Raw genomic sequence first — 9,815 nt, forward strand, 5'->3', positions numbered from 1 at the left:
TTTGTAACTTTCTTGAGTTGGGAAATGGCCATTTCTAGATCCAACTTTTCATTGTCAATAGCTTTTTCAAGTTTGAATATGTCCATATCCTTGATCTTTGCTCAAGTTGTTTAAACTTTCTCCTGAGAACCACAAACCTCTGATACCAATTATTGGAAATATTCAAGACTATGCTAAGTTACTAAGAGGGGAGGGGTGAATCAATAACTTGTAAAACTTCTACCAATTTCAATTCTTAATCCAATAAACCATTTAGCATTTAATTCATCATATCCGATCTAGTTGCATGCATGAGAAATTGAAAATATAAAAGCATTCACAACACTTGAACACAAAGTTTTGGTGACTCAGAAACCATCCAAATAGAAAGTAAAACTAGGGTGGGGATGAAACCTACAAACTTTAGTACTACATCATAAAGTTGTCATGTTAAGGCTTACATTGATCACTTCTAATGATCTTCCCTATTAGGAGAAAACATGAGTACTAGGTCTACCACAATAGAGGATTTACAAACATACAATGAAGTATGCACTCGGTAAAGAGATTTAGAAAATATTGTTAGGTCTACCTTGTTAAAGGATTTTGACTAATTTACCTATTAGGATGAAATAGTAGATCTCTGGTATGCAACTGAGTTTTGTGATAGAGAGTCTTTAGTGTATTGATCACCTTTTTGTGATAAATTTATTACTACTACTCCTTGTATTGATATGGCCTTTACAATTCTTTATCTGTTGCATTCATTTCATATTCACATTCTTTCACTTGCATTGCACATTCATTACATTCCATACCATAGATATGATAGAATACATCACATATATATACCAATGTAATTTACACAATTACAAAGTTGGCCATGACACAAGTTAACACAAATATTACAAAGTTGGCCCACATGAAGACTAACTCAGTGAGGTCTGTTACCACATTTTGCCCCCCGCCACATTTCAAATTTCAAAGTGCCTGCCCTTCCCAACGATCCCTCCCTCCAGTTTAAATAATATTCAAAATCGCCCAAGAAATATGAAAAAATTAAATATTTCTAACCTTGCAATATTTCCTAAGTCCCCTAAGTCTATTTTCTCTTGCCTGCATGTTTTGCATCGTCCGATCCGCGCAAATCAATGGTTAGGCGCTATGTCGCTATCAAGATTTCCAATGCAATTCTCCATAGAGACATGGCACCCTTATGACGTGTGGTGTGGTGGGTTCGTGGGACAGAGACCAGTGTTAAGAGGGCGGGCTAGAGGATGACGTGTATCATCGGAGGGCACCATGTTGCTAACGGGAAATAGGTCCTTCTCACCGTTAGCGACATAGTGCCCGACCGGGAGGTGTGACGGCAAGCAAGTCTATGACAGGCTAGTTTTGCAGCGGGAAGAGGTCAGGCAGATAGAAATTTTAGAAATGCTGGTGGGGCGCCATGGCGCCATCGAAAAACTCACGAGTTTTCCGTTGGCGACATAGCGCCCAAACAGAAAACAGACCATGACACACTCTCAGGTTTGGTGGGACCGTAGGATGGGATAGGTAGGATGAGCTATCTAACATTGTGGCCTCGTTATTGGTCAGGGTGGTACCTCATCTACCATGGTGGCATTTCAGAATATGCCACGTTTGCATCAAAGGGTGAGATGGCAGTTGGGCGCTATCTCGCTATGGGAAGGTTGCCTCGATTTTCCCATAGCAACATAGCGCCTTAGTACCACGTGGCAGGTCAGTGGGGCCAAGCGTTATGGAATTTTCTAGAATGGTGCTACGTCAGGCCAATGAAAGACTGCCACATATGCCAGGTCAGAACACAGACATGAGGTGGCACTAGATCTTCAATGCGGCTAGCGCAGTTAGGGGTTGAGTTTTGAGCCGTCAGATCTGCAGAGATCAAGGGCAGGCACCATCGCACTATGGGGAAGTTGCACGAGGTTTGTCATAGTGAGTTGGGGCCCTTCTGCCACATGTCCTTGGGGCCCAGGGGTGATGCGCAGTTAACATCATAGTTATGATTGACAATTAAGTTTCCAAGTCAATGGTACAGTCAGGTTCGGGCATCGCAGTCACAGTTTCGTACCACCACGGATAGAGATAACTGTTGGGTGCTATGTCGCTATTAGGAACTTCAGGGCATGGCACCCATAGCGACATAGCATCCAGTCAAACATAAAGGTGCGATCAGTGCGTGAAGAGGACTGCCAGGGTGGCAAAGGGAAGGAAAGTGATTGCCCCACGTGGCCCAATCAGCATGTGGACCTGGTTGACTTTTTTGACCCTATTGTTTCGTGAACTAGAAAGGATAGAAATCATTTATTTATTTTTTGCCATGGATCTGATTTCATAATCAATTTCCACCAACTCGAAATGAATACCAGGTGCAGAGGGACACTCCATCTATCCAATCGATCCATCTACCATGTTAGGGAATGTTGTGGCGCCATTCCTGCCCCTTCAGTGCCCCTATTTTGAACGAGATATTGGATTTTTTGTACCCAGAGCCATGCCTAGATTAGATCCTTGATTGGATTTTGCAGATCAGTAATTAATGCCAGTAGGTGAGAAGTGAATGTAATGCAAAAAATCCTCAGTCATGCCCGAATTATAAAGGCAATTTTGTGATCTTTTTTCAGGGTCGACTCTTCCTGATTTCTCTGCTGCTGCTTGCAGATTTGCAGTGTAAAAATCCCTTTGTCTCTAAGCTAGATGAACATCCTGTATCATCTCTTTCAGCCATCAACGTGTATGTGTATCGTTTTGCCTCTCGTTGATGCATTGTTGAGATCAGTTGTCTGCATACTGTATCTATCTTTGGCCTATTGAATAATATACAAGTGAAATCTTCTGTTCCTAGTGTTATTCAGTTGGTCTCTTGATCTGTATGTGGCTGTTGGTTGATATAATCCTGAATGAGTGTATGACCTTGAATGTTACCCTAGTTCCATAGTGCATATTTGGGTAAAGAACGAGTCTGAACACTCTGTTTTGGTGCATCACCGCCTTAGATTAGACTAGGTAGATTTGCTTTAATGCTCTCTTTCTCCATTTCCCTTCTGAGAATAGATAGGTGCACCCTGACAGTAAGAGGAAGTTGGCCTTCTCCGGAGACTCAACCTCGCAGTTCAAGTCCCACAGCTTGGAGGTTGTTTCCATGTTTCACTAGGTTTTCCTCGCGCATAGGCCTTGGAAAAGGGTGCAAACCTAAGTGACAACAATTTTTGGCATGCTCGGTGGGACTCATATCAGAATATTTCAAGTCTACCGGTGTCAAGAAGAAAGAATTCTTGAGATAAATGCTGAAGAAGTAGTGCTGGCTTCAATTTTTTAAGCCTTCAGAGGGTGATTCTTCAAGTACTTGGTGACTCTGAACATCAAAAAGTCTGGTTCCAAACCAAGTTTGCAGTGATTCATGCCTAGGACTGAAACAAGGGCGTCTTCTAGAGGTAAATTTCAATATCAAGAGCTTTCTCTTTCAAATCCTAGGAGAAGAAGGACTAGAACTTCATTGTCACCAGTTAGGGGTAGAATAAAAGTTGATATACTTGTAAGATCTGTCTCTACTCCCCCTACTATTCGAACTCAGCCCAGATTGCCATCAACACTCATCAATAGAACACTTGTTTATATGGCACAACCAAGAGTTCACGCTTTTGCCACCTTTAATGGTGGAAGTCCTCTTTTGTTAGCCCAAAGATGTGATATACCAGTATCTGCACTAAAAAGTATACCTGATTTTACTGGTGAAACTTCTATTTCCCCTCTAGAGCATATCCAAGAGGTAGCGAATGTCCGCAATATTCATGGTATTACAGAAGATGATGTTGCTGTCAGACTTCTAGCCTCATCTTTAAAAGGAAAAGCATTACAGTGGTATAGAGGCTTAGCTCATGGTTCCATAATTGATTGGGATGGACTAGGAGCAGGATTATGCAAACATTTTGAGGATAAGAGTGACCATTTGTCACTACTAGAGCAGCTGACTACAATAAAAAGAGCCCCCCATGAATGTATGACTAATTTTAATTACAGATTCCAAAAGACATGGGATAGGATACCTACTATAGTGAAACCTACCCTTGGTAATGCCTTCTTGCATTACCTTAGAGTTTTCAACAGTGACATTGCCACCACAATCCAAACTATGGGAGGGGATACATTACTAAATGCTTATGAGACAGCTATAAAGGCTGAGAACATCCTAATACAAGGAGGAAAGTTGGCTCCAAGGCCTCCTATGCCTTTCTTTCTTGATGTTCCCAACCACCAACTAGCGATAGCCCCCCTTCCTACAATTTCTACATCACAAGCCCTTACTCCAGTTCCCCAAGCTTCCACATCCTCAAATGGAATAGATGAGCTCAAGGAAATGCTCCAAGGTCTAGTGCTGAATACAGAGAAAAGAGAGAGGACTCTGGATAAAAAATTGCAAGAACATGGGAAGGAGTTGAAGAACCAAGGGAAGAGATTAGAGGATAGTTTTTCTCTAATACAAAAAATGAGTAACAAGGTGGTGGCCTTAGAAAGGCAGCAAGCCCAAAGTGGCAAGCCTCCCCAATTACAACATCAGGTTCCAAGTGGTGGTAGGCCTCCTAATCATTGGAATAGCTCAAATCAGAGTAAAGCTTTAGTTCCTCAAAATAACTTAGCCCAAGATCAAGACTTCTGTCCTTCATGTAACTATTCTTATACCTATTGCCTATGTGAGAATGCAGAATCTTATTTGGCCCTAACTATCCAGGAGTCCACAGTAAAGCAATCATACAAGGAAGATCATCCCAAGGAGGCCTCATATATTCAGAGGTAGGGTGATTGCTCTTTTATGAATCACCAGATGGAGGTGCATTGTAATGTAAACCAGGATTCCATTGCTCATAACACAAGAAGCAAAAGAGGGCTATGGAACATACTGCCCCCCTCTCTCCTAAGCAAGCCTCAACTTCGAGTGTTATACCTCATATACAAATAGCAAGTGAGCAGACAAACACTTCACAATAGCAAAGGCAAGGTCCAAGAAAGGAGGATGCAAGTGATCCCTATGTTGCTCCATCTCAGCCTCTCATGGGTACAGCTCCCAAAGTTTCCACCAAAATTCCTAATACACCCTTGAGTGTGGTAGAGAAAATGAAGAAGACCAATGTAGGCATCTCCATGTGGGATGTAGTTGCCACCATACCAATGCAGAAAAGGATGCTGCAACAAGAATTGGAAAAGATCAAACCCAAAGATCAATCATCTACCATGGAGAGTGACACTAGTTTAGTACAACCATCAGGTAATGTGGAGACAAATAAAAAGGTTAGACCTCCTCCATTCTATGTCTCTCTGATTATAGGGGGCAAGTTAGTCCATAATTGCATGATAGATTCGGGGGTTAGTAGCTCAGTAATGCCTAGGTGTGTTGCTGATGCTTTAGGAATGAAATATGAGCCCATTATTAGGGATGTGTTACAACTAGATGGGAGTACTGTCAAAACCGTAGGAATCCTTAGGAATGTGGAAATGGCCCTGCATGTATGCCCTGGTTGTACTGTGATTCAAGACATATCTATTGCTGAAGTCAAGCCTTATTTTGCCATTTGTCTTTCAAGAGACTTCACTGCCCAAATAGGTGGATTCATATCTGCTGATTGGTCTTATATGTCATTTAAGACCAGATATGGGGTCAATGCTTCAATTAGAACAGAACCTCAAGCCCTTCATCACATTAAACCCTACACTCCCAACTTCATTAATATGAATTGCCCTATTTTGGAGATGGATGAGAATGACATAGTAAATGAGCCTGCCACCTCCATAGTAGAGATTCCTGATTTCTTCTTAGATGAGTGGGCAAATACATGTCAGTTTGAACCTATGTCGGAAACTCTTGAAACAGGCCTTAGTACATATTGCATAATAGAGAAGGAGGCTCAAGTTCCTGATCTTGTTGGAGCTAATGATGACATAAGTGGAATATGGAGTATGTACTTCGATGGCTCAAGGAATAGAAATGGATCAGGGGATGGTGTTATGTTGATCTCTCCTGCACAAATAAGATACTACTTCTCTTTTAGGCTCCAATTCAGTTGTACCAATAATGTGGCCGAGTATGAATCTTTGATCCAAGGTCTCCTACTTGCCCAAAAGAGGGGAATTCAATCCTTGAAAGTATATGGAGATAGTGAGTTGGTAGTGAACCAAGTGAGAAATCAAAATATCACCAAAAATGGGCCACTCAAGTCTTACAAACACAGAGTCTGGGATTTTCTTGAGGGTTTCCAAGTATTTAATATCTAGAGCATCCCTAGGAAATAAAACAAATATGCTGATAGACTTGCAGCAGTGGGTGCATCTTATGATGTGCCAGGGAATCTTGAGGAAAAGAAGAAGCAACAAATAAGGGTGGTAGTAAGGCCTGATGTTCCTGATAATAATACTCATTGGCAAGTGTTTGAGTCTGATGAGCAGGTTGTGAGTTTCTTGCAGAATGAAGCAGAATTTTCAGAAAGAAATCAGTCAAGACTACAAGACCAGTATGGTGATTAGATCATTCACCTCAGTTCCAACAAGTTTCCCAAGGGTCTCATTACCTTGGAGAGTGTCTTTAATCCTGATGGTGATGCTCCAGTTACTATTGCTGATGGAAAATCTCTTAACATGGGGAAGGTATGTTCTGAGGCTAAGCAAGAAAGTTTCATTCATCTATGTCAAGAATTTAATGATGTGTTTGCTTGGATGTATGATGACTTAAAGGGGTTTGACCCTAGTTTGTTTCAGCATACCATAGATTTAGTTGATAGGGTCAAACCAGTGAGGCAAAAACAGAGGCCAGTGAATCCCAAGATTGAACCCTTAATGAGGAAGGAACTATCCAAGTTAATTGAAGCTAACATAATTTTTCCTTTCAAACACTCATCATGGGTGGCTAACCTTGTCCCTATAAGGAAGAAGAATGGAGAAATCAGATTGTGTGTCGACTTTAGGGATCTTAATTAGGCTTCCCTTAAGGATCACCATCCTCTCCCTTCTATGGAGCAAATTCTGTCCAAGGTCAGTGGGTCAAGGAGGTTCTCTTTTCTTGACGGATTTTCTAGTTATAACCAAGTGTTGGTTAAAGAATCTGATAGATATAAGACAACATTTACTACTAAATGGGGCACCTATGCTTATTGTAAGATGCCATTTGGACTAACAAATGTCGGTGCCACATTCCAAAAGGCAATGGAGGTGGCTTTCAAAAGATTAATCGACAAGTTTGTCTTAGTATATCTTGATGATATAACTGTATATTCCAAGAATGTAAAAGATCATCTTGATCATTTGAGACAAGTATTTCTAAGATATAGAGAGTTTGGGGTTTCCCTCAACCTAGCCAAGTGTGTCTTTGCTACAAGCCAAGGAAAATTACTGGGACACATTGTATCTAAGGGTGGGTTGACCATTGATCCAGAAAGAACAAAAGCAATACTTGCCCTTCCTCTCCCTAAACACAAGAAAGGGCTGCAAAGTTTCCTTGGTAGGATAAATTTTGTAAGAAGGTTTATTCCTAATCTTGCCATCATGGTGAAACCCCTTACAGCCATGCTTAAGAAATATATGGTCTTCTCATGGACCAAGGAGGGGAAGGAGAGTTTTGAAGAAATTAAGGCAGCCATAGCCTCAGCCCCCACTCTCATGAACCCAAATTTTGAGAAAGATTTCATCCTCTACACTTTAGGTGGTGAGTCAAGTGTTTCTGTTGTCTTAACTCAGACAAATGACAAGAATGAGGAGCAGCCCATAGCCTTCTTTAGTGAAGGACTCAAGCAATATGAAGATAAGTATAGCTTTGTTGAGAAGCAAGCCCTTGCAGTCATTAGAGCCTTGAAGAAATTTAGACACCTCTTATCCCACAATAGGATCCATTTGTTGGTGCCCCATGCGAATGTAAAAGACTTCCTGTTAAGCAAGGACATTAGTGAAAAGAGAGCTGGATGGATCACTAGGGTAATGGAATATGATGTTGATATTTAGATTACCAAATTGGTAAGAGGGAGAGGATTATGCAAAGAAATATTATCAAGTTAGGATTCAGATGAAGGGACTTCTATGGTAATTGTAGAGCAGTAGGAGGAAAGGAATGTTAATGCCCCAAGGAGCTGGATGGATGACATGAGGAACTTTTTATTAGGGAATGGATACCCTCAGGGATTGGACAGAGCTAAAAGAAGACAATATAGACTGCAATCAATTCCCTATGTTGTGATTGATGATATCCTATTCAGGAGGGATTTTAATGGGACCTTGTTGAGATGTATTGAAGAGGATCAGGTCGAGAGGATGATTAAAGAACTTAATGATGGCCCCAATGGTGGCCACTTCTTTTTAAGAACAACCACCATGAAGATCATGAGGGCTAGATATTACTGGCCATCTCTGTTCCATGATTGTTATAGGTATGTGAGAAAATGCGAGAAATGTGACTTTTTCTCGGGTAAACAAAGACTTGCAACTCTTCCTCTTCACCCCATTTAGGTGGATCAGCCCTTCACCCAGTGGGGGTTGGATTTTATAGGCCCCATTAATCCTCCATCTAGTGCAGGTCATAAATAGATCTCGGCTGCTATCGATTATTTCACTAGGTGGACAGAGGCAGTTGCCTTGAAGGATGCTGCAGAGCCATCAGTTGTTGAATTCCTTGATGGAATTGTATCTAGGTTTGGAGCTCCTTCTACTATCATTTCAGATAATGCTAAATCTTTTGTCAGAACCCAGATTTGTGCATGGGCAATGAATCACAATATCCATCTGAGCACATCATCAAATTACTACCCCAAGGGTAATGGTTTAGCTAAATCTTCCAACAAGAATCTGATCAGAATCATAAGGAGAACAATAGAAGACAGTCAGAGGGTCTGGCATAAAAAATTAAGGACTGCTCTGTGGGCTGATAGGATAACACCCAAGAGATCTATTGGGAATTCACCTTTCATGTTGGTATATGGTAGGGAGGCCAGACTTCCATTCTCGTTGGAATTCCCATCCTTGGAGTTGGCTCATCAGCTGGAATCGGTTGAAAATAGTTCCATGTCAGTAAGAATGGTAGAGTTGATTGAACTGGAAGAAAAGAGAAACAAAGCTATGAAAACCCTGGAGATACACCAGCAGTAGATGAAGAAGAGTTTTGATAAGAAGGAAAGGGCCAGAATCTTCAGAGAGGGAGATTTAGTTCTCAAGTGGGACTCAAATAGAGCAAAACCAGGAAGGCACTCCAAATTTGATCCACTATGGAGTGGCCCTTATCTGATCTCCAGCTGCAAACAGGCCAATGCGTTCCAGCTAAGTAGGCCAAATGGTGAAATTTTGCCCATTCCAGTCAATGGGATCTATCTGAAGCCCTGTTTCTAAAAATTTGGGAATCCATGTACATAAGTAGTTTAGTTTCTTTCTGTTGTTCTTGCTTTCCAAGAAGTGCATGTGCACGGGTTTCTCTCTGTGAGTAGCCAGGTTTCGAAGTTTTGAGGTTGCAGAGGAGGAAGTTTTTGTTTTTTGGCTCCAGTTGCAAGGTTTCATGTTTTGACCTCTCACAGGAAGTGGTTAGGGTTTTACAGTTCACCAGACCCATTTTTTGACTCCATAGCCCAATGGATACATAAGGCCATTGGGCTGATGCATAGCAGGCTTGCGTCCCCTGTGAGTCGCCAGAATGTTACCACATTTTGCCCCCTGCCACATTTCAAATTTTGAAGTGCCTGCCCTTCCCAACGATCCCTCCCTCCAGTTTAAATAATATTCAAAATCACCCAAGAAATATGAAAAAATTAAATATTTCTAACCTTGAAATATTTCCTAAGTCCCCTAAG

Source organism: Cupressus sempervirens, chromosome 3 (genome assembly GCF_028749045.1).
Source record: "Cupressus sempervirens isolate cs-2001-9-10 chromosome 3, ASM2874904v1, whole genome shotgun sequence".
Lineage (NCBI taxonomy): Eukaryota > Viridiplantae > Streptophyta > Pinopsida > Cupressales > Cupressaceae > Cupressus > Cupressus sempervirens.